Raw genomic sequence first — 17748 nt, forward strand, 5'->3', positions numbered from 1 at the left:
ATTCAATACAGGTATAAAGACCTAAGCTGTTGAACATCCTCATGACCTTGCATAGTTGTGTTAATGATGTGTGGTGTCTTAAGGATGAGACATTTACCCACAGCAACTCCTGTTATCCTCTGCCCAAGATGGCAGAAAAGAACTGAGAATCCTGCTGTGCACAGACAACAAAATCCTATCACACCTTATCTCTGCTTACAAGCAGTCTAACACACAATGCAGCCAGTGCTTTAGAGATTAATGGTTTACCACCCCTCAAGCTGTGAGTGCACATCCCCCAGAACGAAACCGAACGCAGTGCCAGAATTATATTATGTGCACTAATTATCAGGGGGATTAACCATTTTCCTACAGCAAGACAAAAAGAACAAATTCTCTTGCAAAGCAAGAAATTTGGCTGGAAAAGTCAATATTATATCTGAATAAATTGAAGCTTCAACAACGAGAAGATCAAAGACAATAAACCCCTCATTGTCAATCCTAGCTAGAATGAAATTGTGTGTTATCACTACAGATAAGTGCAACAGAAGTAGAAGTAGAAAAGGAAGGTACTTTAAAGGAAGCTGAACAACGAAAGCACAATGCATTTTCAAATAATGTGAGGCATTACATAAGGAATAAGTATTATTATAGGAGAAAATTAAATCCTCCAGTACATGTACATAACAAAAGAAAACACCTTAAGGGAAAAAAATAACACAAACACAATTTATTCATATGACAACTACCAAGAAATATGTTTACGAATAATGAAATCAGCTATGTACACCGAAATAAAATCACTGTGTGAAATATTCACATACCTTTAAAAATGTCCTAGGATCCGAGGTCTGAAAAAAACACTTTTCTGCAAGTGTCACTGGCAAACAAAACTTCAGTAATTAATCTCCCTAATAACATGCTATTCAAGCAAAAAGCTGACCTTAACGCACCTGTTCTTGAGAAGCTATTAGAGTAGGGAAAACTCCAGTATTATGCTGAAATAGCTGGAAAAGCAAATTTTTGTTTCTCACTGAGTTACTGAAGCACTGTCAGCATAATTTTCTCATTAAGTGAATGTTCTGGTTTTGGCTGGGATGGAGTTAATTTTTTTTACAGTAGATACTGTAGGGCTGGGATTGGGATTTGTGCTGGAAACAGAGTTGATAATTCAGGGATGTTTTCATTACTGCTGAGCAGGCTTACACAGAGCCAAAGACTTTTCTGCTCCTTACTCCTCCCCACCTGTGAGCAAGCTGGGGATGCAAAAGCAGTTGAGATAGCCAGGAGAGCTGATCTCAATTGACTCAATGGGATATTCCACAAAAGATGACATCACGATCTGCATATAAAGCTGGAAGAAGGAAAAAGGGGAGTGTTTGGAGTGATGGAGTTTGTGTCTTCCCAGGTCAGTATTATGCATGATGGGGTCCTGCTCTCCTGGAGATGGCCAAACACCTGCCTGCCCATGTGAAATGGTGAATTAATTCCTTGTTTTGCTCTGCTTGCATGCACAGCTTTTGCTTTCCCTACTAAACTGTCTTGATCTCAGCCCAAGGGTTTTCTCACTTCTATCCTCCAAGCAGTTGTGTGGTGACACTGGAGGACAGCAGCATGTAAGAAAAACCTCGGCTACCTATAATTTGCCCTCATTGTGACTCTTAGACTTGAGTGAAGCAGTGGGAAAAGAGATGGCTGCAGAAAGGTAAAACTGGAAGTGTCTCCATTGTGAAACTCATCAGAAGCTTTTTATTTTGCACATTCCCAAATGCTAAGTTTATTCTCAGAGGGAACCAGTAAAATCAGACAAAAGCCTGACAATGAAAGGAAATAGCTATTGTGCAAAGGCATGACACATTCAAGTCCACAAATTTCTGCACTACAGATTTTCCTTAACAGAAACAAAAAATTTCAGTATATTTTTTAAACATTTATGTATTTGGGAGACATTACAGCTTAATTGTAACAAAGTGCATTGCCAATATGAATTGCAGTGGTTGGCAAGGCAAGGTTTTGGTAGTGGGAGAGTTATAGGGTTGGCTTCTGAGAGAAGATGTTAGAAGTTTCTGCTGTGTCTGATGGAGCCAGTGCCAGATGACTCCAAGACAGACCCATTGCTGACCAGAGCTGAGCCCCTCAGTGATGGTGGTTGCACCTATGGGGTAAGAGATTTAGGAAAGTGAAAAAGTTACTGTGCACCAGCAGCCAGGAGAGAGGAGTGAGAACATATGAGAGCAACTGCCCTGCAGACACCAAGGTCAGTGAAGGAGGGGGACAAAACATTCCAGGTGCCAGAGCTGGGACTCCCCTGCAGCCCATCGTGAAGAGCATGGTGAGGCAGCTGTGCCCCTACAGCCCATGGAGGTCCATGGAGAAGCCTGTGGGGGACCCAAAGGCTGTGATCCCACATGAAGTCCATGCTGGAGCAGGCTCCTTGCAAAACCTATGAGCCTGTGGAGAATGGAGACCATGCAGACGCAGTTTGCAGGCAGGACTTGTGACTTCCCTCTACAAAAGTTGAGACTAGCTGTCAGTCTATCACTGTGACTATTGACACCAGCTCAAATCAACTTATGGTCAGTTTTTGAAGTCAGACAAATGCTGACTTTTACCAGCCACCAGAGAGTGGTTGGGCCCTGGAACAAGTTTCCCAGGGAACAGGTCTCAGCATGAAGCCTGACACAGTTCAAGGTTTATTTGGTCAATGCGCTCAGACATATGATGTGACTCTTGGGGCTTTCTGTGTAGGGCCAGAAGCTGGATTTGATGATCCTTGTGGTCCCCTTCAAACTCAGAATATTTTTGTATGGTTGTATGATCCTGTATGTACTACCCTATCAAATTAAAGGACTATGTTACTACATAAGGTGATAAATGTATGAAGCAAGAATAAGCATTATAATCTAAGTTTAAAGGTTAAAAACATACATGGACCATATAAAATACAAGTAGTCTGAAAACAAACCAAAGCTTCCATGAATTTCAGTTTTTCACTAGAATTAAATGGATTAAAAGCTGCCCACTCATTATATTTAAAAATCAACAAAAGAGATAAATAAAGCTACTTTAAACATGTCACATAAGGAAGAATCAAGAAGTGACCCAGAGTTTTTATTTTCAACTAAAACTGAAATTATTCAGTTACAATTAAATTATAAATTTTTTTTAAATAAAATTTTGAAATAATTTTTAAAGCAAAATTTAATTATCCACTTAATAAAATTATTCAGTTAATAAAAACTCCAGTAAAAAAAACTCCAGTAGAAAAAACTCCATCACTCAGTAAAATAACTATTATTCCTGGTTACCACATATCTCAAGATTTTCGAACAGAAAGATCTCAACCTTTCAAACTTATTTTTTCGCTCTAAATTGGAAGCCATTGAAGCAAAAAAAAAGTGCTGTATCCATGCACAGCTGCCAGAAGGATATTCATTCCACCTAGTGATGTAAAAAACCCATGAAGTCAGTCCACAGTCCTGCATCATAACTTCCCCAAAATACTATCTTCTGTCTTTTCAAAACTTAAAGCCTATGAAATGCACAAAGGCTGAAGAGAAAGTTAATAACCTAAACAAAGACATTTTCTCTATGGAAAACCTTCTGAAAATAGTGTTCAGTTCTATGAAAAGAAAGGGCAAGAGATTAATGTATTCTCTTTGCTACACGATTTTAGTTTTCTTCTTAATGAAGTAAAACTGGACAGCACCTCAAGACAATTACTATGAACAAATAAGATTTCTCATGACTATACTTGGAGTTTTACACAAAAGGTGTGCTTTTTGGATACAATTTAATACAGTAGAACTCCACCATGCGTAATGCAAACCATATGGTAAGGATAGTACTCAGAGCTGTGACTATTTTGAGAGCTTTGCAACAGCTGAATCCAGCACACCACCAGAAGCACAAACAATCTAAATAGGATCCACAGGAAGATCATAAGCACAACTGGTTAAATTCAAGGTAGAAATAATTGCAACCAAAATTGCAACTGCCAGCAGCGGCTGACATGAGATGAATAATGTTTTTCCAGCACCAATATCAAAGCAATACAGATGACTGTCTCTAGCTTGTCAGCAGAAATGCTTGACATTTAACCTATAAATGTTCCTAACTGCATTTTGGAAGCTAGTAATTGAATATTCCACAAAATTTTAACCCCAAAAAGGGCATTTCCTGTCTGGAGATTTGACTTGCAGAGACATATGCACACACATGTGTGTTTTATACAGGTTAAAGAAAGCTGGTCGGCTCTCAAAATTCACATCTAAAAGAGGAAAACCACATAAACATCATCCATATGTACTCAGGGAAAAAAAGTGGTTTTTTACAATTTTGTGAACCAGTTCACCAGGAGAAATCAGGATAAAAATTACTACATAGAAATGGGGTAATAGTAGTATTATTGGTCCAATAACATATTGCATACGCTGCATTGCAGCAGACAGTAGTATTTGAAACCAAACTCATCCTTCTCCTTTTCAAACATGAGCAACAATCGTTTTTTGCAAAACAGATTTCCTCTGTTTTCCTTCTCAGCTAAAACTAGACACGTGAGCTCAAATCCAGCTGCTAACTTTCAACAAAATCAGATGAATGAGGGAAAAAAGGGGCAAAAAGAGCTATTTTCAGTATAATACTAATATTACTAATAATAGTAGCAATGAAGTTTTAGATGCAGGGAACAAGTCCGTCAACTTCTGCAAACACTAAAAACCCACTCTTGATTGATGGCACATATTACCAACAGAGGTAATGCTTACAATTGTTCACAGATTTAGTTTCTAAGGTACATCAAGCCTGGGATTTTTCTCTCCACACAGTCTCAAACAAACAGTCACACCATCAGGAATCCCTAGGGGCCAGCGTGCCTTTTGAGGATGAAGTAGATGATGCAGGAACAGCAGAAATGCTTTAAGAGTCATGTCAGCTGTATCATGCAATCCATACTAGTGCTCATAGGCAAGAACAAGGCCATATAGGTGAGCATTTGCTGTCAGACAATTAACTGAGTGAATGAAGGGACTGATAGAGCAGGCAGGAGATATGCAAACATCAGGTTCAGGTTCTTGTTGTGACTGCTCAATGTAAAACTGTGGAACAAAACACCGTAACTGATTTGTAGTGATGCCTTTGCCACAAGGCTGTAGTGAATTCAGCAGCTTTGAAAGGAAACTGATCCAGTGTCACAGACAAGAGCAGTCTCAGTGTAGCATGTGAAAGGCTAAATCCAAGAGGGAGCACAGGGAAAATGTCCTTTATTGAATCAAAATAAAACAAGTAATTGAAAATGCGTAATTTTAATTATTTATGGATACATAAATACAAAGAACAAATAACAATAAAAGATCTGCTGTCAATTAAATCTTTACTGCAGTTGTAACTCATAGAAATCCTGCTAAATGCCACATGGGATTTTATTTTCCACATGTCAAAACTACTTTAACAAAATATTTGGGGATTTACTTAAACTTTCAATCAAATATAAAGTGAATCAGATGTAAAATACTTCTAAGTTTCCTTTAGCACAGTCAGTATTAAAGATTTAGGCTTTAAATGCCAGAATGCCATGACAGTTGCTTTTTAATTAGGGGATAAGGTTACATTTTTCAATTATAGGTCTAAGATAACAAAATAAACATATGGTCCTTTCCTAAGCATCAGGAGCTATAGTAGCTCAAGATGAACAAGATCTGTGGGCAGAAATGAAAGACTTTACATCTTTAATTTAAGCACACAGTATGTGTTTCAACTAATGCTTGAAATCTGGTAAGCATCTGAGTTTTATTCCCTACCATTAAGAAATACCAAGATCGTAACCCCAAAATTCTTCACTTTCAAACAAATAGAACTGTGTAACATTACATTATGTTAAATCTATTCAGCATGCAATGAAAAGCACAGCACCCAATTAAAATCTACTGTTGAGGAAGGCACGTCAACACTAGGAAATGCCTAAAACTGAATTCAGTTTCTCCATCCTCATATTCTACTGTAACACATAAGTTCTACCAAAAATTAGTTTGGCCTTCCACCTATTTAATACACAATGTGTGGAAAGCACTACAGTATGTCCAGGAGCACTGCCATAACTGGGGGATGTGAGAACTGGACTGCTGAGTGAAGGCAAGAAATCTTAGTTGCTGGGTCCTAGCAGAGCTACTCTGGACTAACACTACCACTTCTCTAGCGACCTCATCACTTCTTACACTCCCTGGTGCCTGGCTGTGTGTTGTCTCCTATTAAAGATTACATGTTCTTCAAGACGGGGATTGCGTGGTCACTCGACATTTATCTGGCTTTTTGTATAGCTGGCGCCTTTGTCTACTAACTTTTTGGTGCAAGAGTAATTCAATTAAATATAAACATAATACAAATACACTACAGCAGGCCCTGGAAGAGGACACATTTGAAACTTTGTAGAAGATCCCCACGACAACATCTTTATTCACCAAATACAGATGGTGCCTTTGCAGGTGATAAATGCAGAGGTCAAGGAGAAAGCATCAAAGACATAGCATACAGTTTTATTAGAATAGAATAGAACAGAATAGAATAGAATAGTTCAGTTGAAAGGGACCTACCATGATCATGTAGGTATGAGTAATAGTTTAAATTTAACAGTATACACATATGGACTCTTAGAAGACCTCAGCTTCTAACTCATATTTCTATTATCTTTATTATCTCTAAAGGGGGAATACTTGGATATAATCAATAAATTTTTAAGCAACGTGATTCCGGGAATATAAAGAGTAACAATGAAGCTCAAATTGAGGTTTATTTGCTTTTCAAGCATAGACTTCACGCATAAATAAAATGGCAACATGATAGACGGTTAGACTGTGTTGATACTTTTAAGTCATATAAGGATTTGTGATAATATAATGTACTCTGAACTGCATTGTGCAATCAATTTTTGTTACCCTCTAGATCTCCCAAAGTGTTTTTTCTAATTATGTGATGTGACATTTTTTCTATAACTGGTCATTGAAATTACCTATCAAGTCAGATCTTAAATACAAAAATAGAAAGGGAAGGCTCAACAGGAGCAATAGTACATATTAAAGAGTTAAGATGAATTTTAAATAACAATTTATTGAAAAAAAAACCAAGTTGCAGTGAAGCTGAAAAATTATGGGATTTATTTCAGTGAAGGAATGTATTCTGCAACCAGGATTACCTAATCCCTTATCGCATTTATTCAGAAATACTCCTGAGTTTAAAGTTCACAGCAGCAATTCATAATAGTATGATACTTCTAAAGCAAGTAAAAATAAAAGCACTGCTTTTAATCACCACTCAAGTACTACCAGTGCACAAGCTACACTGATAGGACAGGAAGACAGAACTCAGCAAAGCACAACAATTTTCCAAGACCACAAGATGCTGTTCATAAAATTTTACTTCAGAAAAACTCTGCATGCCAGACATGCAGATATAATCCACCTACAGTGGAATACACCTGAATAGTCACAAATACTGAGACCAGTTCTGCTCCTAAGGAAGCCAGTGTACACACAGGACTGATGTAAGGTAAGAAAAACTGTATTTATTCATGGTCAAACATAACTAAACTTCTCCTAGTCATATACCCAGACCCTGAGCACATGTGTTCATCCATGTTGGTTGCATATAAAGGGCAGGACTGTCCCGCTCTGCTCTGCACTGGGGCAACATCACCTTAAGGCCTCTGTGAAGTTTTGGGCACCACAATATAAGAAGGATCTAAAGCTATTAGAAATTGTCCAGAGGAGAGGTATGAAGATGGTGAAGGGCCTTGAGAGGAAGCCATATGAGTTGTGGCTGAGGTTGCTTGGTCTGTTCAGCCTGGAGAAGACTGAGGGAAGACCTCACTGCAGTTCTGCAGTTTCCTCATGAAGGAAAGTAGAGAGGCAGACACTGATGTTGTCTCTGTGCTGACCAGTGACAGGATTTAGGAGAATGGCATGAAATCTGTCAGGGGAGGTTTAGGTTTGATATTAGGAAAAGGTTCTTCACCCAGAGAGTGGCTGGGCACTGAACAGACTCCCCAAGGAAGTGGTCAGAGCACCAGCCTGACAGAGCTCAAGAAGGGTTCGGGCAATGCTCTCAGGCACATATTGTGATTCTTGGGGCTGTCCTGTGGAGGGCCCAGAGGTGGACTTTGGTGATTCTTGTGTTTATCTACTGATTCGGGATTTTCTACACTTCTGTGATTCTACTATTAAATTCTATGGAGTCTTAAGGGAGATGCACAAACAATGTGCACAATTTCTGCAGCCCAGAAAGCCAAACATGTCCAAACCAAAAGAAGTGTGACCACTAGGTCAAGGGAGGGGATTCTGCCCCTCTACTCTGCTCTCATGAGATTTCTGCTCGAGTGCTGTTTCCAGTTCTGGGGTCCTCAGCACAGGAAAGGACTTGTTGGAGTGGGTCCACAAGAGGGCCACAAAAATAACTAGAGGGAGGGAACACCTTTCCTACAAGGAAAGGCCAAGAGAGGGGTGTTCAGTTTGAAGAAGAGAAGGGTCCAAGGAGATCTTACGGCAGCTTTTCAATACTTCAAAGAGGGCTCACAGGAAATACGGGGACAGATTTTTAGTAGAGACTGTAGTGATAGAACAAAATGTAATAGTTAGTTTAAACTAAGCATAAGGAATATTTTTTTTGCAATATGGGTGGTGAAACCCTGGAACAAGTTGACAGCTTGTCATCTGCTAACTATCCCTGCCAGTATTCAAGGTCAGCCTGGACTGGGCTCTGAGCAACCTGATCTAGTTGAAGATATCCCTGCTCATTACAAGGGATTTAGACTAGATGACCTTTCAAAATCCCTCTGATTCTATGATTTTGAAGAAGTCATGTGGAAGTAGGTAATAGTATATGGTTCACCTACTCTTCTGCTTCCATGAAATTAATGGAAAATTCATCACAATCTCAGCCATTTTAACATCAAATATATTTAACTTCTACAAAGACTGACACTATGTACTCTGTAAAACGTATGTTGGCATACACAGGGTGAAGAAAAAGCATGCTTATTACGACACAGTTCCTCATGTTTGTTGGAGGTTTTTTCAGCACACTGAGTAACTTCAGATAACTTCATGCAAGTGTTACCCTAAGGATGACATCTGAGCTGCAGTAACATACAAACAAGCTTTGCCATTGATATCTGTGTGACTAAGATGTTACCCACCTTAAGGCAAGGAGTGTCTATGTGGCTGTTGGAAGCATCTCCTTGCTTTTTAAAATTCTGGTCCATTTAGTTGTCTCATGAACAACCATAACACTTAGTATTAAAAGAGAGTGATTCTACTCCTTGATTTCTAAAATAACACAGCAACCTAACAAAAAGAAACTAATATTCAGGCTACTGGGTGACCTGACTAACTGAAGAGTTGTTTTTACTGTAACCCAACTTGAAAGACATCTGCTCGCTGCAAACCACCTCGGATTTCTTATAAAAAACCCATTCTTTCCACCCAAAAGTTTTATATTCCATCAATATTCAAGTATAAAGAAGTGTGGACATCAAGCACTGAGCCAGAAATACGCACTGGAGCATTCTGGAGTGAGGCCTAGAAAAACAAAGTTGTTTGTTTCAATTAGCCTTGAAAAAGAAACCTTACGAGTTGGAAATTTATAGCTGTTATTTCAAAACCGCCACAGCATACGATTCAAGCACTGTAAAAAAGCTAATACACTGTCTGCTTAAGTTTAATGACAGGATCAAAACAAGTAAGAGGTCAACTGATCTGTTGAAGAATATTTAATTGGCTGTATTTGATTAATTTATGGTTTTATTCCCTTTGAAGTACTACATGGTTGTTCTTAATATGAAATATCCCACAGTCATGCAAAATTAATATGCTTATCTCATTTCAATCTTGCTTATATGGCAACTGCTTCAGTTATTTCAGACCAGCTAACTCCTTCTATATGCTTTAGGACTTATCAACATGCAGGTCAAAACCAGATCAAACAACTTCCCTTTGTACATAATGTATGTACATATATGTGTAAAAGCAGGGAAAAACTGGGAAAAAAACCTCACTAGAACGCAGAGTAAGAATAAACACTACTCCATTATCACAACTTGTTTTTACAATACCACTGTTGGTAGTGATCTACTGACAAGGGAGGCCAGAGTGGGACAGTGGCTGTACTGGACACTCTGTGTTTGGAGTGAAACATAGTGCGCTGCCTCAGATGTAGTCCCAGACAAACTGTACGAAAAGCAGGTGGTGGGATTTACTTCAACTTGTAACATCCTAAATTTTGCATTAGAAGTGGAATCGGGTCTGGCTTAGCCACTTACCCAGTTGTCAACTCATGCCAGCAAGAAAAGCATTGCTTTATGAAGGTACCACACACAGAGGTACAGCTTGTGCTGAGTGCACTGCAGCAGCATCCTCTCCTCCTCACTGTGACATGCTGCTATATTTGCACCCTGGGACCACAGAGTAACTTTAACCATTAATGTCTATAAGCTCATTCCTCATTTAGTAATTTTCCATATTACAAAAAGAGGCTCTCCCTGTGAGGGGAGATTAAATGAAACAATGCACTATTCATTCTCAACCGTCTTTTGTTAATGGCCATTAAACTAGTCAAGCATGGAAAACAGCCTGTAGTTCTACTTATTTCTACTGCTGCTTTCATGCCACTTACCTAAGCTGTGGAGTACTACTTCCTGCCAACCACTGACCCTATTAGGGCATGAGGGCTGCTCCCTTCACTTGTTATAAAGGGTCTTTACATAGTAATGAACTTCTGTTTCTTCCTTTATACTGCTCTGTGAATATGCATTTATTATCATGCTATCTTCAGTTACCACTTGTTCTCAAAATTTGTTCAGTCTTCCCATTGAACATTTTTGTGACAGCATGACTAAAATAACAAAGAGTTTCTGCTTAACACAGAGAATAATAGTTACCAAATCTCTATTACAAGAGAAATATTAATGTCCATTTGAAATTACCAACTTGTAAGTTTAAAAACCTGTCACCCAGAGGCATAAGAAATAGTCACAAATAAAGTGAGCCACTTAAAGTGTGAAGTTTTTATCATTCATGTATGAAATGGCCGCTTCCCACAAAGAAGACCAGCATCATCTCCATGAAATATAATTTATTTTCTCAGTTCCTATAACTTCAAAAAGGACAATTGAGGTAAACATGGCATTTACAAGAAGAAAATGTGACAGCAAAAACTCTATTAAAAAATTATTTTCCATGAACTAAAATCAACTTTTAGAAAAGGGAAAGTTCATTTTCTCAAAGGAAAAAATGAAAAAGTGAGTACAGACATTTAGAACAGCTTTATATATCCTCAAAAATAACTGGTAGATAAATCAACATTATCATCCAAAACAGCAGCACAGAGTAGGTGAGGTTAAAGCACAGAATGTCATAGGCTGAAAGGGTCCGCCTGAGTTCATTTAGTTCAACCCCTCTGCTCACACAAGGTCAGGTAGAGCAGGTTAAATCCAGGACTACACCCAGCTGGTTTCTGAATATCTTTAAGGAAAGAAACTCCAAAATGTCTCTGGGCAACCTGGGCCAGTGTTTGACCAGCCTCACAGAAAAAAGTTTCCTTGTGTTTAGATGGAATTTCATGAGTTTCACCTTGTGCCAACGGCCTCTTGATCTGTCAGTGTGCACTGGAGAAGTCTTTATGGAGAGGAGCCTCACTCTTCTTCACTCTATCTCAGGTATTTCTAGACATTGACCAGATTCTTCCCTCTCATCTTAAGGTTAACCTGGGATTCCTGTGGCCTATCATACCAGTAGATTGACACCAGTAGCTTGACACCAGTAGACTGACACAAGACTTGAGTACCTTGGCCTTTACTGAGCCCTGTGTCACCAGTTCCCACACCCCATTCAGCAGCGGGTTCATGTTTTCCCCAGTCTTTCTTTCACTGTTTATGTACTTAGAAAAGCCTTTTTCTATTACCCTCCACATCCTTTGCAAACTCAACTCCAGGTCAGTTTGCACTTTCCTAGCTCTATCCATACAAGACTAGACAACAACAGTATACTGGTCCTGAGTCACTGTGTTTTCACCTCTTGCACCTTTCATGTCTGAGTTCAGCCAGGAGCTCCTGGTTCATCCATGCACCAAGCAGAGTGACTCCTGCTACCTTTGCTTGATTTCTGCTTATTTGGGATGGACTTTTCTTAGGCTTGGAGGATGTGCTTCTACAGGTAGAAAAGGATGTCAAAGAAAGAAAGGAAGGTCATCCCCAAAAAAACAATGCTGGCAAACTGGTAACAGTGGATGAGGAGAAGGCTGAGGGACCCAGCAACTTTTTGCCTCAGTCTTCAGTGGCAAATTCTCATCCCACACCTCTCAAGTGGATGGACAGCAGGATGGGACTGGGGAGCAAAGTGCTTCCCACTATAAATGAAGATCAGGTTCATGAACACCCGCGAAACCTGAATGTACATAAATTGATAGGACCTGATAGATGCATTCCAGAGTCCTGAGGGAATTGGCTGATGTAATTGCCAAGCCACTCTCCATGATATTTGAAAAGTCATGACAGTCAGGAGAAGTTCCAGGTGACAAGAAGAAGGGAAACATTGCACCCATCTTTAAAAAGGATGGAAGGAGGAACCTGGGAGCTACCAACCTGCCAGGCTCACCTCTGTGCCTGGGAAGATCATGGGACAGATCCTACAAGCTCGGCAAAGGCACATGGAGGACACGGAAGTGACTTGAGACAGCCAGCATGGCTGCACCAAGGGCAAGTCCTGCCTGACCAACCTGGTGGTCTTCAGTGGACAAGCAGTCACTCTGTGGATAAGGAAAAGGCTACAGATGTTATTTTTCTGGACAGTCCCCTCCAACATCTGTCTAACTAAACTGGAGAAAGACTGATTAGATGAGGGGACTGTGGATAAATAATTGTTTGGATGATCACATGGAGAGGGTATTGGTCAATGGCTGAGAGTCCCAGTGGACATCAGTGGGAAGTGGTGCCACCAGGGGTCTGTACTGGGACCAGTGTTAATATCTTCATTAATTACATAGACAAAGGGAATGAGAGCACCCTCAGCAGATGACATAAAGCTGAGTGGGGCGGTGACACTCCTGAAGGATGGGATGCCATCCAAAGGGAACTGGACAGGCTTGAGATAAGGGCACATGGGAACCTCATGAGGTTTAACCAGGACAATTGCAAGGTGCTGCACCTGGGTCAAGGCAGTTCCGAGGAGGACTTGACGGTGCTGGTGGATGAGAGGCTGGACATGACCCAGCCATGTGCACTCACAGCCCAGAAAGCCAAACATGTCCTGGGCTGCATCCACAGCAGCGTGGGCAGCAGGGGAAGGAAGGGATTCTGCCCCTCTGCTCTGCTCTGGTGAGAGCCCACCTGGAACACTGCATCCAGCTCTGGGGTCCCAGCACAGGAAAGACACGGACCTAGACGAGCAAGTCCAGAGGAGGGCTGTGAATATAATTAGAGGGATGGAGCACCTCTCCTATGAGGAAAGAATGAGAAAACTTCAACCTGGAAAAGAGAGGGCTTAGGGATTACCTTATCATGGCCTTCCAGTTCCTGAAGGCAGCCACAAGAAAGATGGAGAGGAACTATTAACAAGTTAGTGATAGAAGTGCAGTGATTTCAAACTTAAAGAGGGTAGGCTTAGATTAGATATTAGGAAGGAATTCTTCAGGGTGAGGCTGGTGAGGCAGTGGAATAAGTTGCACAAAGGTGGTGGACACCCCATCCTTGGAATGTTCAAGGCCAAGTTGGATAGGAGGAACCTGAGGTAGTCAAAGGTGTCCCTGCCCATCACTGGGGGGCATAGAACCATCAAGGTGGGAAGAGACCTTTAAGATCTTTAAGTACAACCGTCAACCCAGCACTGCCACTCTAATCCTAAACCATTAAACCACATGACCCAGTGCCTGATCCAGATCCCTCTTAAACATGTCCAGGGACGGTGACTCCACCACCTCCCTAGGCAACTTATCCCAATGCCTGACCACCCTAACAAGAAAAAAAATTTCTAATATCTAATCTAAATCTCCCCTGTCTCAGTTTAAGACCGTTTCTTCCAGTCCTCTCACTGCAGGCATGGCAGAAGAGACAGGCCCCCACCTCACCACAACCTCCTACCATGGAGTTGTAGAGAGCCATGAGGTTCCCCTCCCTCCTGCTCTTCTCAAGACTAAACAAACCCAGCTTCCTCAGCAGCTCCTCATAAGACATGTTTTCTAGACCTTCCAAGATCCTTACTGCCTTTCACTGGACATGCTCCTGCACCTCCATATCCTTTTTTAAAGTGAGGGGCCCAGAAGTGAACTCCAGGTGTGGCCTCGCCAGTGCTGAGTACAGCAGATGACCACTGCCCTGGTCTTGCTGGCCACATTGTTTTTCATACAGGCCATGATGACACTGGCCTTCTTGGCCACCTGGGCACACACTGGCTCATATTGAGCCAGCTGTCAATTAGCACCCCAAGTCCCCTTCTGCTGAGCAGCTTTCAAGCCTCTCCTGCCTAAGCTTGTGGTTCTGAAGGGGGTTTTTGCAACCCCAGTGCAGGATCCAGCTGAAGCTTCCGCAGTTGTCCTCAGCCCATTGACCAAGTCTGTCCAGGTCTCTCAGCAGAGCCTTCCCAGCCTCCAGCAGATCAACATGCCCACACAACTTGGCGCCATCTGCAAATTTACTGAGGGTAAATCCCCTCAATCTCCATGTCTATACCATCAATGAAGATGTTAAACAGGACTGGCCCCAAAACTGAGCCCTGGGGAACACTGTTAGGGACCAGCTGACAACTGGATTAGCTCCATTCACAACAGTCTGGGCCCAGCCATCTAGCCCAGTTTTTGCCCATTGAAGAGTCCACTCATCCAAACCATGAGCAGCCAGTTTTTCTAGAAGGATACTGTGGGAGATGGTTACAAACGCTTTACTGAAGTCTAGATAGATGACATCCACAGCTTTCCCTTCAACTACTAAGTGGATCATTTTGTCATAGAAGGTGAAACAGGTTGGCCAAGCAGGAGCTTTGTTTTGTAACTTCATGCTGGCTGGTCTTGATTCCCTGGTTGTCCTGCACATGACATGCAGTGACACTCAGGATGATCTCTTCCATAGGAAGGACTGAGTTTAGGATGTGCAGCAGGATGCTCTGCCCTGGAGTGTGGTTCAGCCACTGGACAATGCCCTACTTGCAAGGATATCAGCCGTGGATTGAGAGAGGAGTCATGTGCTGCATTTGGTGTTGAATTACGCTAAAACCAGTCTGGTTCACAAAACCCAAATTAACATCCTGATAGTAAGGCAACTGGAGACATGTGACTGGCAATCAATATACTATGTAAGTCCAGTCCATTCTCATGTGGTTAGGTTCTTCTAACATATTTCTTCTTGGAGTGTGTGCATGAAGTTTCCTCCCTTGAAGTAGGGATGCCCCTTCAAGGATACTCCTCGAGGCTGAGAGAAAGAGATCTGCCCACAAGCATTGGTACGGTGAGTTAGAACAATTTCTACTTAATAATTGTTTCTTTTTGCTAGCTTTGATACAATTCCTTTGATATATATATCCTAACTTACACTATATGCCTCTAATAGTTTTAGTTTTATACTGTGTAGTAAGTGATTCTGATTAAGATATTTTGTCTAATCATTTGTCATAATAAATATTTTATATAAATACATCTGATGTGCCACCTTTACTTCTGTGAGACAAAGTTACTCACAACCATTGACAAAAGTCTGGGGCTAAGATTGGACTCAGCTGCACCCAGGCTCCTCTCTGAGGAGGAGTTTAGAAAGCAAGGGGGTCCTTTCTGCACCTTATGACTCAATGGGAGGGCTTCTCTAACAACCTTTGTCTGAAGCTCCCACTCCCACCTGTGACAGGCTGACAGGCCTATAGTTCTCTGGATTATCCTTCCAACCCTTCTTGTAAATGGGCAGCATATTTGCTAATTTCCAGTCAGCTGGAACTTCTCCACTAAACCAGGACTGCTGGTAAATGATTGAGCGCGGTTTGGCAAGTTCTTTTGCCAGTTCCCTCATTATTCTGGGGTGTATCCCATCAGGGCCCATGATCCTTAAGGTCCCTCCCAAACCAGGCCTTTCTACAATTCTATGATCAACAAGCGCTTTCCAACTTTTCTCTCCAGGGCTGCACCCATGGGATTATTTCAAGCAGGTCTCTGAAGTGATGTACAGACTAGTATTGGTGGCTTTTATATTAACTATGACTTCTTCCTCTAAGCATTTATTTTCTATTATTTTGCTAGTTTGTAAATGTGTGTCAAACTCAGTAATAGGACATCAAAATGCTCGTAATGTAAGATATCCAACACCAAGAACTAAATCCAAGGCAGAGATGAAGACTAATTTTGCATTTTACATGCATTTTTCCAGGTTGGCAGGGTTTCAGTGCTTTTTCAGTGTCCTTTTTATATATTGAAGTATTTAACAGAGATAAGAACAAAAAAGAGAAAATGGTGCTTAGAGGCTTTTTAGTGTATGTAGAAACAGAAACACCTATCAAAATAATTGTTTGCATAATCATGACATAAACAAGCTGCAATTAGGCTGTACTTATCATTTCATTATGCTGCTCATTATGACCAAGATATCCTGTTTGTTCTCCTGTTCAAACAGAAAAAAACCCAACCCTTCATGAAAGCAATTTTTTAATAGTGTTTCAGAAGGAAGCTGGAGCTGGTAAACACATGTTCTTATGGGAAATTGCCATAATCCTGACTATATCCCAGCAGGCTCTGAAAATATTTCTCACAAAGTCTCTTACATAAAATCTACAACATATGTACGGCAGACTGTGCTTCACATCCTTTTAAGGAACTTGTGAGATTAATGAAGAGAACATTACTCTTGCTTTTCCTTCCAAATGTCTACCTCTTGCAACAGGTATTCCGTAATACTTGTTTTCTCTCCTATTTTCATGATTTCTGCACTACCATGAATCTGCAAAAGTGGCTATGAAAGTTTACAATTAGACCCCCTATTGACAGTGTCTTACTGTAGACTTCTAATGCAGCTCATCCAACACACAGTCTATTGATAAATGCATTTCATTACGTTTGTACCACTAAGCTCCTACCGTTCTTCCAGGGCAATTATCAGAGAAATCAATACAGTTGTTATTTTTTATGTGGTTGCTAAGAGGTTTTGAAAATCAATACAGTAGTTATTTTTTATATGGTTGCTAAGAGGTTTTGAAATTGATCTCAGTTTTTTCTTCTTTTTTTTTTATTACTATTGACTGAAATGTCAAAAAAAGCACAAACAGATCAACACACCTCCCTTACTAATTGTCATTCAGCTAAATATCTATAAGCCATTAGGGACATATAAGAGTCACAAATTTCTGGATGGGGAACAACAGCATCAATGAAAATTTTAAAAAACTTCACCATTTGAAAAATGTAGAACACTCTTCATAATCTAAAATGGACTGCATGGTTTTCTCAGCTGTCTCTTATTCACTACTTCTTAACTGAGTTTTTGCCCTCTTGCATCAAACAAGGCAATTCAGTATGCAAGAACTATCTTGAACTTTTTATTCTAAATACAGTTCTTTGATATTCCAAATCAGAAACTTAGCAATTAGTCTTTCCGAAAAGCTCTGCAATCCAGTACCACCTACTGTAATTATCTGTTTTTATCAAAACCAGAATCAGTAGCAATGAGAAATCTGCCAGGACTACTGTGTATGTTGTCTCATGCCTCATCTTCTTTCTCAACTGCTGTTTTTTCTGGAATTGTTTACCAAACAGATGAAC

General features: G+C 40.6%; 1 protein-coding gene across 2 annotated transcripts in view; it reads right to left on the reverse strand.

Moving 5' to 3' along the window:
* Nucleotides 1–17748, reverse strand: part of LOC125320035 (synuclein alpha interacting protein) — an 89577-nt gene that overhangs the window by 51625 nt on the left and 20204 nt on the right. The window lies entirely within an intron of this gene.

Source organism: Corvus hawaiiensis, chromosome Z (assembly GCF_020740725.1).
Source record: "Corvus hawaiiensis isolate bCorHaw1 chromosome Z, bCorHaw1.pri.cur, whole genome shotgun sequence".
Classification (NCBI taxonomy): Eukaryota; Metazoa; Chordata; class Aves; order Passeriformes; family Corvidae; genus Corvus; species Corvus hawaiiensis.